The sequence below is a fragment of the Mobula birostris genome, chromosome 6 (genome assembly GCF_030028105.1).
Source record: "Mobula birostris isolate sMobBir1 chromosome 6, sMobBir1.hap1, whole genome shotgun sequence".
NCBI lineage: Eukaryota > Metazoa > Chordata > Chondrichthyes > Myliobatiformes > Myliobatidae > Mobula > Mobula birostris.
The window spans coordinates 86,232,882-86,246,797 of record NC_092375.1 but is presented as its reverse complement, the minus strand read 5'-3'; the positions used below and the strand labels follow the sequence as shown (position 1 = coordinate 86,246,797).

At 46.3% G+C, this 13,916-nt stretch overlaps 1 protein-coding gene across 7 annotated transcripts in view; it reads right to left on the bottom strand.

The window, feature by feature from the left end:
* LOC140199165 (RCC1 and BTB domain-containing protein 2-like) overlaps nt 1-13,916 on the bottom strand; it is a 77,864-nt gene that overhangs the window by 32,810 nt on the left and 31,138 nt on the right. The gene's annotated exons all lie outside the window — the stretch shown is intronic.

Sequence of the window (13,916 nt, the reverse complement as noted above, 5' to 3'; positions counted from 1 at the left end):
TATTTACAATGCTTTCTTTAAACTACACACCCCTTTCACATCTGCCTCCTTCACACCCATACTACAGACACACAAAATAACAAATTTAAATCAGTGTTGTCTACCCATTGTTCAGAGTTAATCTTCAATGCACATTCAGATCTGGAGGTTGGTCGCTGAAGTCAATGTTCACTTTTTGCCCTAACCCCAAAAACACCCTAACAATCGCCAGGACATTTGGAGGCTGGCTGATCTGGATGGCATCAGAAGAAATCAAAGAGGAAATCAACTGCCTAATGGAATCCAAACAGAACAGATGCCAGCAATTTTCACTACAACTTTCAGCCCACCTCATCTACAGAAAATACAGCAAAGACTGCTTATCAGAGTGGGACACATGAGCCACACCAGATAATGTTCAACACAGACTCAACCACTAAGGTTCTATTCATCAAATTAACCACAAATGCTTTACCCTTACACCCAGATCACTAAGGCCTCATCATCTAGCTTCCAAATAAAACTGAAGAATTGAATGTAAGAAGCAAGACTTCAGAGGCAGTATTCTCAGATTATAAGTACAGAAAAAGATGATAATGCAATGAGTACAGAAGAGAAGGTGCAGAAAATGGGGCTCTAGATTCCTGGAAAAGAAGAGACGGAGACTGAATCTCCATAGAACCTGTAGCAAAATCTTGAAAGAAGGGTTTAAAGTAATTTGGCAAATGGAAAGGCATTAGTGTTGCACTAACAAATGAACATAAAAGATGATCTTTAGCACATGAAACTGGATTTGGTTTCAAAGGTACATTTAATGTCAGAGAAATGTATACAATATACATCCTGAAATTCTTTTTCTTCACAAACATCCACGAAAACAGAGCAGTGCCCCAAAGAATGAATGACAGTTAAATGTTAGAACCCCAAAGCACCCCCTACCTTCCCCCTCCCATGCATAAGCAGCACTCTCTCACTACCAGCAAAAAAGCATCAACACTCCCTACTGAGCACTCAAGCATGCAGCAAAGCATCAATAAAGACACAGACTTGCAGTATCCCAAAAACTACTCGTTCACCCGGTGATCCAACATACCACAGGCTCTCTCTCTCTTCCTAATAAGGGAAAAAGGGGTGTCTCCGTTTCACAGCGAGAGGGCTAATGGCGTTAAAAGTTCGTTGTGACATTTATTATTTGATAATATAGATAACACAAGAGCTAGAAATAGCAGGTTTTATTTTGGAACATGCTAAAATGATTAAAGGTCCAAGATAGATCACTGGCAAGATTGGGTGCAAAATATTCCTGGACACAATGATGTTGAGGAAAGACACGCAGGCAAGAAAACAAAATTAATGAAGTTATATTTATCATTCAGCAGCTCCCAGTGGCGTGGTTCTGATAACAGTACAAATTTGACACAACAAAGGTAATGACCGTGGCTGAAGTATTGCATGTATCAGTTTTTAGAAAGGAAGAATTTGCAGTTGAATTCCAGAAAAAGGATGCATAGCTGAGATAATGGGTGAGTTAAAAATTGATAAAGAGATTAGTGCTGATGATTCACAGCTCCAGAACCTATGTTTAATCCTGATTTTGTTTTCAAATTCCTTGCAACCCTGTGGGTTTCCCCCAAATGTTCGGGTTTCCAAAGGCTCATTAACAGTTTAAATTGCTTCTGTAAAATTCCTCCTAATGAATTAGTTGTGGGTTGAGGGTGGGGGAGGCAAGAGATATTAATGGACATATGAATAAGAGTAACATACAGGGTAACAAGTGGGATTATAGGACAGACGGGTGTGTTCTGAAAGCAGGCACAGGCTCAACTCAATGGGCCAAGTGGGCTCTTTCTGTGTTATGAGGGAAAATATAATAATTGACAATATTTTAAGAGGTACAGTAAAACAGAGACCTGGGCTGACTTGTAAAGATTCTTAATGGCAACAGACCATGTAAGTAAGATGTTAAGAGAACATTTAGAATCAGAATCAGATTTAATATCACCGGCATACGTCGTGAAATTTGTTAACTTTGCAGCAGCAGTACAATGTAATACATAATACGCATAGGAAAAAAACAGAATTACGTTAAGTATCTACTTCACAGTCAAGGCCACACTCCTGGAAGAAATGCGAAACATCCATGAGTATGTCAGAAAGATAGCCTTTAAGGACGACCTGCTAGGAGAATACCTCAGACAGCAGGCAGGGGTCATGGAAATGGAAGTGGGTGAAGAGCCTGAGGACCAGAGGCCATGGCAGGACAAGTCACTGCATGGGATGCACCATCAGAGGTGGCTGACATACGAAAGTCCTACCAATGGCTGGAAATGGCAGGGCTGAGGGACAGCATAGAGGCACTGCTCATGGCTGCACAAGAACAGGCGATAAGCACAAGAGCAATAGAAGCAGGGGTCTATCACACCAGATAAGACTCAAGATGCAGACTGTGCAAGGAGTCTGCTGAAACCATCCAGCACATAGTAGCAGGGTACAAGATGGAGGCAGGGTCAGCATTCACTGAATGGCACAACCAGGATGCAGGGATTGTGTACAGGGACATCTGCACTGAGTATGGATTGGTCACTCCCAAGTACAAATGGGAAACTCCAGAGAAGGTAGTGGAGAATGAGAGAGCAAAGATCCTGTGGGACTTCCAGATACAGACTGAGAAGCAGGTACAACCAGCCAGACATAGTAATACTGGACAAGGAACAGGAGAAAGCAATAGTAATCGATGTGGCAATCCCGAATGACAGTAACATCTGGAAGAAAGAATAGGAGAAGCTGGAGAAATACCAAGGCTTGAAACAGCAGATAGAAACTACGTGGAAAGTTAAAGCCAGAGTAATCTTGGTGGTGAGAGGAACACTTGGAGCTATGAAACCTGGACTGGGACAGTGGCTCCAAAAAAATGTGAGGAACAACATCTGAGATCCTGGTCCAGAAGAGCGCACTACTAGAAACAGCACATATACTACGCTGAACTCTTAAACTCCCAAGATTGAGGGGAAAAATACACATACACACCACCCATCAGGGTGAGGAAAAAAAAAATATATATATATATATAAAAAAAAGTCAAATTACAAAAAGTAATGCAAAAACAGAAATAAAAAAAAAGTAATGAGGTAGTGTTCATGGGTTCAGTGTCCATTTAGAAATCGGATGGCAGAGGGGAAGAAGCTGTTCCTGAATCGCTGAGTGTGTGCCTTCAGGCTTCTGTACCTCCTTCCCGATGGTAACAATGAGAAGACGGCATGTCCTTGGTGGGGGTCCTTAATGATAGACACCGCCTTTCTGAGTTCAGTTCCTCCAGCATTTTATGTATGCTGCTCCTTGGAGATCTCTTGGATACCGTGCATACTATGCCTTCTATTAACCAAAGCAGGGGCTGCAGGAACAGTAAGGTTATTCTAGACAAAAACAAGTGATTATTCAAGAGTTATTTTAGAACTGTATAGAACACCACTCAGATGACAGTTCACAATTCTGGTCACAATACATGATTTTCAGGTGAAAGCTGAATTTTGTTTTTGCTTTTGAGATTCAGCTGTGGTGCAATGTATTGCTCTGCTCCCCAACAGAAGATACTGTTACTTTTTTATATTAATGACGTGGACTCGGGTGTAAACATAGTAATTCCTAATTCTGTAGGCAATGGCCTGGTAAAAGTTTCACTGCTAATGTAATGGTGAGGTTATGGTTAGAGATGACGGGTGCTTTGGAATGTGAGCCATCCAATCAGGGGAGCGGTCTTTTTTTTGTGTGCCTAACGCCAGTGTGAACTGGGGTCTTGGTTCGGTGGGAGATGGAGAGAGAAGATGCTGGACAGAACCAGTCGTAGGATTCAACCTGGTGGGGGACTGTGATTTGATGGAGCAAGCAGCTATCTACTGAGGAAAGGTGAACATGAGCTCTAACTTGGCACATTTGACTGCTTAATTATAATGGGCCCTTTTTGTTTTTTTCCTTTCTTTTCTTTCCTAACCCTTTAGTTAACATTCATAAATATAATTCCTTTAATCATATGCAGTGTGCTGTCTGTTATTTCTGGCACTGAGTTGTAACAGGGTAGCAAATTACACAGCATCCACACAAACTGGGGTGGGAGAACCATCCCAATCTCACAGATCTGGCGAGATTGGAGTGTGCATTCCCTAGATGTACGCAGCCCAAGGAAACTGGGGTTTCATTGTGGCAGTATCGTCCTGGATCGATTTTGTTGGATGCTCTGTGATTGCCCTGAACATTGATCCAGTGGGTTGTGTGTTTCAGCCTGTGTTAAACTACTGTTCAGTAAAGTGATTAAAATACGTGGTTATGGATGCTGCAGGTGTGGAGCGGTGATGCGAATCCATTGATTACCAGTAATGAATGCATGTGTATTAAGTGGGATAAACATTCGTAGCCCATTTGGACGTTGGGTACCGTTAAAGCCGTAGGAATGGTTACGATCATGGAGCGGAGGTTTGCTGAAATGGCGGGCAACGACCTTGCTTTAGACCAGACTAGCACTGACGTAATGGTGATGGAACTGCCTGGTACTACTGGGGCCCTCAGAGAGGGGGGGCTGTGGGTTGTCCATACGTTCCGGGAGGAGGGGAGTGAAGGTGAGGTACTACTGGGGCCCCCGGAGAGGTGGGGCTGTGGGCTGTCCATACGTTCCGGGAGGAGGGGAGTGAAGGTGAGGTACTATTGGAGCCCCGGAGAGGGAGGGCTGTGGGCTGTCCAAACGTTCCGGGAGGAGGGGAGTGAAGGTGAGGTACTACTGGGGCCCCCAGAGAGGGGGTGCTGTGGGCTGTCCATACGTTCCGGGAGGAGGGGAGTGAAGGTGAGGTACTATTGGGGCCCCCGGAGAGGGGGGGCTGTGAGCTGTCCATACGTTCCGGGAGGAGGGGAGTGAAGGTGAGGTACTATTGGGGCCCCCGGAGAGGGGGGGCTGTGGGCTATCCATACGTTCTGGAAGGAGGGGAGTGAAGGTGAGGTACTATTGGGGCCCTCGGAGAGGGGGAGCTGTGGGCTGTCCATATGTTCCGGGAGGAGGGGAGTGAAGGTGAGGTACAATTGGGGCCCTCGGAGAGGGGGCGCTGTGGGCTGTCCATACGTTCCGGGAGGAGGGGAGTGAAGGTGAGGTACTATTGGGGCCCCTGGAGAGGGGGGGCTGTGGGCTGTTCATACGTTCCGGGCGGAGGGGAGTGTAGACGAGCGTGCCAAATCAGAAGCCGAGTTTCCCATAGCTCGGGGGCAGAGACTTCAAAGACAAGTTGCTCTCGTTCCTGTGGAGCGAGGGGACAGAGTGGTCTGATTTGGAAGGTTCAATGAGTCCTCCTGCGAAGGGTAAGCATTCTGAGTTGGCATTGGCCCTTGTCTCCCTGGCAAAGTCTCGGTTATTGTAGGCTCAGGATGTTCTCAGGGAAACGCCCACCCCTGAAGGGGAAGGGGAGGTGGAGAATGAGACTTGGGTGGAGCAGACCTCTCGATGCCTGATGAGTGGCAGTGCTCTGATGACATGAAAAGACAGCAGCTGGCAGAGAGCCTGAGAGGTCCAGCTGCTGACGTAGAGAGATCCGTGAAGACACAGAACCCTTTGGCTACTTCCGCAGGCTACATACGAGCGCAAGAAAACAATGGGGTTTAGGAACATGCTTCAGGAGAAGGGGGAGAAACATTTTTTGGCTAGAGAGACAGCTGAGTTGTTTCCGGCGTAGAGGGGACATTCAAACACCTGAGGTGAATCAGCTAAAAATGGACCAAGTAGCAAAAGGTGCTACTTGGACACAGGACATGTTTGCTTGGGGTTTCCAAATGTCTCAAAAAGATGTGCTCTCTCACCCTCGTTTGTTGAGCTGTTCAGAGTGCAACGGAGGCACGGGAAGTCTCCGTCAGCGGGGTACAGCCCTCGGGAACAGCCCCCTTTGCTGAAGTGTCTCCTGAAAGCCCAGCCCCGGGGGTGGTAAAGGAGCTCATGGCAGAGTTTAGAACTGAGATGTCTCGGTTGTTATCCGCTGGTACGGTCACCCTGCGTGAAAAGACGACACGTAGGGGGCGGATGAAGCAGAGGGCTGCTAGTGAACAGGTTCCCATGAGAAGGGGAGCGACTGGTATTGTCTGCTGTAACTGTGGGGAAGACGGACACTTCAGGCAGAAGTGTGAAGACCGGGAAAGCCTTCAGAGAGTGAGCCCCCGGGGTAGCTACACGGCGAGAAATATCAGGAAATTTAGAAGACATCCAGTGAGGGAACAGCATGGCGTCTCGGGTGGAACACGTTCCCAGCAATATATCAAGGAACACCCAAAAGATAAAACCCTATTCCTGAAGGATTAGTGGGGCCAAGCTCCATTGTATCGCTACAGATCTAGGGTATTTATGCTAGAGTCCTACTTGACACAGGCTCTAGGTTACTCTGCTGTACTGTTTGTTTTATAACCGATATTTGACTCGTTTACCATTGATGCCACTCAGTGCGCTAAAGATCTGGGATCTTAGTACGGACAACTACCTGTATGATAGTTACTTGTTGTTGAAGCTGGAGTTTTCAGAGGCAGATGTGGGAGTAACTGAGGTCCATGATACATTACTGTTGGTCTGTCTGGACCCGCTCGAGAAGGGCGAAGCTTCAGTTCTTGTGGGAACAAATACTCCTATTGTGAGGAGGCTAGTGGAAGCCTGCAAGGAGAAAGTTGGAGAGATCTTTCTGAAAATATTGTCCATTCACTCTGTATTCCAAGATGCATTTGAGGAAGTGCATGACTTAGACGAGGGACTGTGCGGTACACCCAGTCCAAACCAGTCGTGTTAAGTTCTGGAGAAGTAGCTAGAATGAGAGGAAACCCCAAGTTTCCCGGAATGTCTGATGCTGAGACCCTCCTGGTGGACGCTCTGGAAGACCACGAAGAGGAGTCACGCTCGCCTGCTGGGGTACTGGTGAGGCCCGAACTGCAGAAGCCCTCAGCTGTACAGGTGAACAGGATGACAGTGAGTGCTGGGAACATGTTGAAGAGGGAGGTCACTCTCAGGCAGGGGGATGCCACTGGCACATCTCTTCCCGGTGACAGTAATATCTAGTGTCCCTGTGAGACAAGCCAGGGAGAATCTCCCTTCGAAAAAGGGGAAATTGACTACTGAGTCATTCAACTTTGGGGACTCAGCGGTACCTGCGGATTGGAAGAGGAGGTTGACAGAGAAGATGAAGAAGCTGGAAGATGTCTTTTCTACTGCCAAGTTTGATGTGGGTTGTTCCAAGAGCACTTGCCATACCATCCGGGTGACAGAGGACACCCTGTTCAGAGAAAGGTCACAGCGAACGGCGCCTGCAGAGGTGGAGGATTTTCAGCAGCATCTGTGGAAGCTGAAGGAAGCTGGGATCATCACTGAGTCCAGAAGCCCCTATGCATCCCCAGTAGTAGTGGCCAGGAAGAAGAACGGGAAGGTATGGATGTGTGTGGACTATCGGACTCTGAACAGCCATATAGTCCCTGACCAGTATACGGTCCCGAAAATTGAGGACATATTGGCCTGCCCCTGTAGTGTGAAGTGGTTCAGTGTGAGATAGAGGTGGTGACCACATGGCCACGGCCCCAGACTGTGAGCACTTTGCGCTCGTTTCTTGGATTCTATGGGTACTATCGGAGGTACATGAAGGACGACTCTCAAGTGAGTCCCCTTTTACATCACCTTCTGTGCAGTTACCCTTCCTTGGGGAAGAAAGGGAAGAGGACTAAAGGAGAGGATGGTAAAAATTATCCTAGCCTTTTTGAGACTTTTGGAGCAAGATGTGATGCAAAATATGAAGAGATCTTTCGTCGCTGAAGGAACTGCTGACACAAGCACCGGTGCTGACTTTTGCAGACCACCGATTGCCGTATGTATTGCATACAGATGCCAGCAAAGAGGGCTTAGGGTGTGTTCTGTATCAGGATCAGGGCACAGGGTTGAGACCGGTCACGTTTGTCAGCTGGAGTCTGTCACCCTCTGAGCGAAACTACCCCATGCACAAATTGGAGTTCCTAACATTGAAATAGGCTGTGGTGGATAAGCTAAGTGACTGTCCATATGGTGCCAAGTTCGAGGTGAGGATGGACAACAATCCATTAACTTATATCCTGACTTTAGTGAAATTGGATGCCACAGGCCATTGGTGGTTGGCTGCATTGTCTGCCTATGATTTCAGCCTGAAGCACCAGCTGGGAAATAGGAACATTGATGCCAATGCATTGTCCCAACGTGCACATGAAGGGCTGGACACGGTCGGAGAGCGGGAAAGCCTTCCTGCCCCTGGAGTCAAAGCCATGTGCCAGTTTTCCATCACGGGGAAGGCAGAGGAAAGGCAAGGGCTGAATCAAGTGGTAGATCATTTGGGAGCTTCTGATGGTACCATTCCACAAGCTTACAGCAACTTGACTGCTCTGAAGACAAAGCAGTTGCTGGAATTGGGTCTCGGGGAAATGGCTGTTGCTCAGTGAGATGACCCGTGCATAGGTGCCTTTTGGTCAGCGGTTGCGAAAGGAGACATGGCCAAAGCGGACAAGATGAAACACTCCAAGGTGTCTCTACTACTGAGAGAATGGCCCAGACTGGAGTTGAAGAACCAGATTCTATACCGGGTCACGTCGCCTCCAGACTGCCTCGGTATTTCCAACTGGTTCTGCCTGAGAAGCATCAGAGGATTGGGTTGAAGCCACTTCATGATGATTTTGGTCATTTGGCGGTTGACAAGACCTACGGATTGGTCAGAGATCAGTTCCATTGGCCCCATAATAAGCTGAAGGTCGAAGAGTACTGCAAGTTGTGCATTCGACGTATACGGCGGAAGACGCAGGCTACAAGAGCCGCTCCGTTGTCTCACTTGCAGAGTGTGGGGCCACTTGATCTGGTGTGTATGGATTTCCTATCAATAGAGCCAGATGCCAGGAACACGGCGAATGTCTTGGTTATTACGGATCACTACACCAGATGTGCGCAAGCCTTCCCTACCAAGGATCAGAGGCCGTCGACCGTGGCCAAAGTGAGAAGTATTTCATTCATTATGTCTCCCCAGGCAGATACATAGTAGTTAGGGATGGGATTTCGAGAGTAGACTCATATATGCTTAGAGTTGAGAAATCGAGGACGACACCCTATCACCCACAGGGTGATCCCCAGCCTGACAAGTTTAACCAGACATTGCTAGACGTGCTTGGAACACTAGAGATCAGTAAAAAGAACAAGTGGAGTCAACATATTGGACATCTGGTCCACTGCTACAACTGTACACAGAATGAAGCTACTGGGTACTCGCCATATTATCTGATGTTTGGGCGTGAAGCAAGGTTGCCCAGTGACCTCTGTTTTGGGACTGGCGAGGAAGACCTACCACCGAAGTTTTTTCTGAAATATGCATCTGATATGAGAAGGGAACAGCAAAAGGCTGAACTAGCTGAAGTCTTGGGTACCAAGCAGAATCAAGGAAATAAGAGGAGGTGTGATCAAAAGGTTAGGCTCCCTCAACTAATGTCTGGAGACCAAGTCCTCATGAAGGATTTGGGGCTACCTGGAAAGCATAAGTTGGCTGACTGCTGGGCGGCTACACACTATGTAGTGGAGAGTCAGATGCCAAATGTACCAGTTTTCTGGGTGAAACCAGAGGATGGGAAAGGGCCTGTCAAGATTCTCCATCAGAACCACCTTCTACTCTGGGACAAGAGGTGCGTGTTGACCCAGAGCCTGACCTGGACCCCACTCCTAGTAAGAGAAGAACTGACGGACAAGCAGCGGAAAGGGCTGGACCAAACATAACCACTGAATGTGATACGGACTCAGAGGATGAGGAAATATGGGCATGGTATATGCTGCCCTTTGCAAACTCCCCAATATTGATGAAGAGATTCCCTGCCTTTCGCACACTGAGATGGGTGAAATGGGGAGAACTAGCAGTGGATAGGCAGGTTTGTGATTAGAAAATGATGGGAGGCTGGTCTCCAAAATAACTGGGCATGAAGCTGATCTCAGCCAAGTGATGAGGGGACCTATGTTGTTGGGAGGCACAAGTAATGGACAGGGAGGGGCCTCCCCATGTAGACAGAAAGAGCCCAGGGAGTGTCTGAAGCTGAAGAACTAGACGATGGGGTAAGGAGATCTCAAGGAGTCAGGAAACTCCCAGACAGACTGGCCTATATCACACTCGGGGAACAGAGTGTGACACCAATCTCCTTTGGTGAGATATGTCACTGCCACTTACACCTGGCTTGGAGGTCCCAATCTCACAAAATTTCTGTGAAAGGGTGATAAATTATCTCAAAGTCAAGAGGTCATGACTAATTTTGGTGGGGGGGGGGGAAGAGAGTGTAATGGCCTGGTAAAGGTTTCACTGCTAATGTAATGGTCTTTCTGTAGAAGCAGTGTTTGGGTTATGGTTAGAGATGATGGGTGCTTTGGATTGTGAGCCATCCAATCCGGGGGAACAGGTTTTTTTTGTGTGCGTGACACCATTGTGAGCTGGGTCTTGGCGACGGAAGATGAAGAGAGAAGACGCAAGAGAGAACCGGTCGTGGAATTCGACTCGGTGGAGGACCGTGATTCAATGGACCAAGGTGCAGAGGTCTACTGAGGATTGGTGAATATGACTTTTGGAAGAGTCGAGCTCCAACTTGCGCATATTTGACTGTTTATTTATAATGGGCCCTTTTTGGTTTTTTTTCTTTCTTTTCTTTACTAACCCTTTAGTTAAGATTTGTAGATATAGTTCCTTTAATTGTATGCAGTCTGTTATTTCTTGGCATTGAGTTGTAACAGGGTAGCAAGCCAAACGGTATCCACGTAAACCAGGGTTTGGGGAGGGAGAATCATCTCAATCTCGCAGATTTGGCAGGACCGGAGTGTGTATCCCCTAGACGTATGCAACCCAAGGAAATGTAGGTGGCACAAAACTTGAAAGATGAATGAACTTTAAGAACGATAAGGGACTTCGAGAGGATATTGATAGTCTGATGATAAGCTAATTTATAACTGTATCTGTCAAAAAAACTTGTAAAGTGATACACTTTGGGAAGAGAAGGGAGAGCAATATAAAGAAGAGGGTACAAGGGGCACATGAACAAAGAGGTCTGCCGTAAATGTGCATAAACTCAAGTTACCAAATCCAATTAAGGCAATTAAGACATAAGGGTTATGGTCTTTATAAATACAGGCAGAGAATAGCACGGAATTCATGAATCTTTATAAGAGGTTGTTTCAGCCACAACTGAGTGTGTTCACTTTCAGGCACCACAATAATGTGAAGAAACTTCATAGGTTTCTTCCAGGGACTTCAGTTACAAGAAGTTAATTCTCCTCTTTCAGTTACATGAGACTGAAAGATCATGAAGACTAGATAGAGGAGAATGAGGAAAAACTGTTCCCACCGATAGAAAGATCAAGAACAGGAGATTATATAATGACAGAAACTAGTAAAAGAACCAAAAGTGACACAAAGATAACTTTTTCTCAAGCAGTGGTGACCTGCATTCCAGAATTGGAAAGCGGTGCCTGAGAGATAGTGGAAGAAAAGTCAATCATGCCACTTAAGAAAAATTGTCCCCATACACTTTTAGCCCCCATCAAGAATGACTTAAAGCTCTTTGCTTCTTTCTCAACAGAAGACCCAACCAGTTCGCCTCCACCACCACCCTCCCCGCATCCAGCAGAACTGGTCCTCACCCTCAACTATTTCTCCTTCGGCTCCTCACAATGTTTCCAAACTTACGAGCTAGCCATGGGCACCTGCATAGGCTCAAGCCATGGCTGCCTTTTCATTGGTTACATAGAACAGTCCATGTCCAACCCTTCTCTGGTAAAGCTCCCCAGCTCTTCCTCCACTACACTGATGATTGCATTGGTGCTGCTTCATGTACTCATGCAGAGCTTGTCAACTTCATCGACTTTGCCTCCAACTTCCATCCTGCTCAAATTCACTTGGTCCATTTCAGTCACCTCCTTCCCCTTTCTCGATCTCTGTCTCCATCTCTGGGGACAAAATGTCCACCAGCAACTTTTATAAACCTAATGATTCCCAAGGCTATCTTGACTATACTGTATCTTTTCCCACCCTGTCTTCCATAAAAATGCTGTTCCCTTTTCCCAGTTCCTTTGTCTCCGCTGCATTTGTTCCCAGGATGAGGCTTTCCTTTCCAGGACATCTTCTCACCACCTTAACAGGGATTGAATTCCTCTTGTCATCACATGAGCCATGAGCTTCCACATCCAACACATAATTCTCTGCAATTTCCATCATCTTCAATGGGATCCTATCACCAAATACATCTTTACACTCTCTCCATAGGGATCACATCCTCTGTGATTCCCTTGTGAATTCATCCCTCCCCACTAATCTCCCTCCTGGTACATATCCCTGAAAGTGACAGAAATGCTACACCTGCCCATTCACCTCCTCCCTTAAGTCCATTCAGGCCCCCAAACACAGGTGAGGCAGCGCTTCAGCTGCAAATCTGTTGGGATTGTCTATTGTATCCGGTGTTCCCAATGCAGCCTTCCCTACATTGATGAGACCGGACATAAATTGGGGAACCACCTTGTCGAGCACCTCCACTCCATCCCCCAAAAGTGGAATTTTCCAGTGGGCAACCATTTTAATTCCTATCCTCATTCCTGTTCTGACATGTTGATCCAAGGCCTCCTCTTTTACCATGATGAGGCCACTCTCAGGGTGATGCAGCAACACCTTATAGTCCATCTAGACAGTCCCCAACCTGATGCCATGAGCATCGATTTCTCCTTCCAGTAATTTTTCCCCTCCCCCTTCCATCTTCTTCTGTTCCCACTCTGGCCTCTTACCTCTTCTCCTCAAGTGCTTATCACCTCCCCTGGTGCCTCGCCTTCTTCCCTTTCTCCCATGGTTCATTCTCCTCTCCTATCAGCCCTTGACCTTTCCCACACACCCAGCTTCACCTATCACCTTCCAGCTTGTCCTCCTTCCCCTCCCCCTAACCTTTTTATTCTGGCATCTTCTCCCTTCCTTTCCAGTCCTGATGAAGGGTCTTAACTCGAAACGTCGACTGTACCTCTTCCTAGAGATGCTGCCTGGCCTGCTGCGTTCACCAGCAACTTTGATGTGACGTCAACTGTTTATTCATTTCCATGGATGCTCCCTGACCTGCTGAGTTCCTCCAGCATTTTATGTGTGTGTGTTGCACTAAAAAGGAAGCTAGTTAAGTACAGAAAAAGAAAAAAATATATAGAGAGCGCAATGGGAAGAGGGTAGAACAATAAAACTGATTAAAAGGTTTTCACACAGATAGTGAGACAGTGATCAAATGGCTTCCTTCAGTGCTATAAGCTTGTGATTTTATGAATGTATGCAGCAAAGTCTATAAAATGACAGTATTCAGCATACTTAGAGGTTTCATTATCATAACTCGAGTTCAAACAAGATCATTGGAAGGTAAAGATAATCCCCAGTTAATAAGAATTTATGGTGTGATCAATGAGGCATCACCAGGGGAGTATCTTGTGAGACCCATTATATATAATATGCACACTTTACCATCGTCATTAAAGACTCAGAGTAAACTAATCTCATTGCATAATTTAAGATACGCGTCAAATTGGTTGCACAAAAGTACAGAATTGTTCATTAAGTACCTAAAGTGCTAAAACCTTTTAATATCCTATCATGTTTAAAAACACAACCAGTTATTACATAGTAGCTAAAAATAAATCAGTATAAACTCAGGCATTATCTATCTCCAGAAGGTGTGAGGTACACAACATGCTGCAGGGGAACCATCTGCTTCCTAGTGTACTGGCTACCTAATCTATTGCTCTGCGCAACAACACCCATGAAATGTACACTAACCACTGATCTAATGCAACAAAAAGACAGTCCTCAGCATAAACATATTCAATCAGAAAAGCTCTACCTATCTGTAACCTATGACAGTATTAACATTTTATATTACAGAAT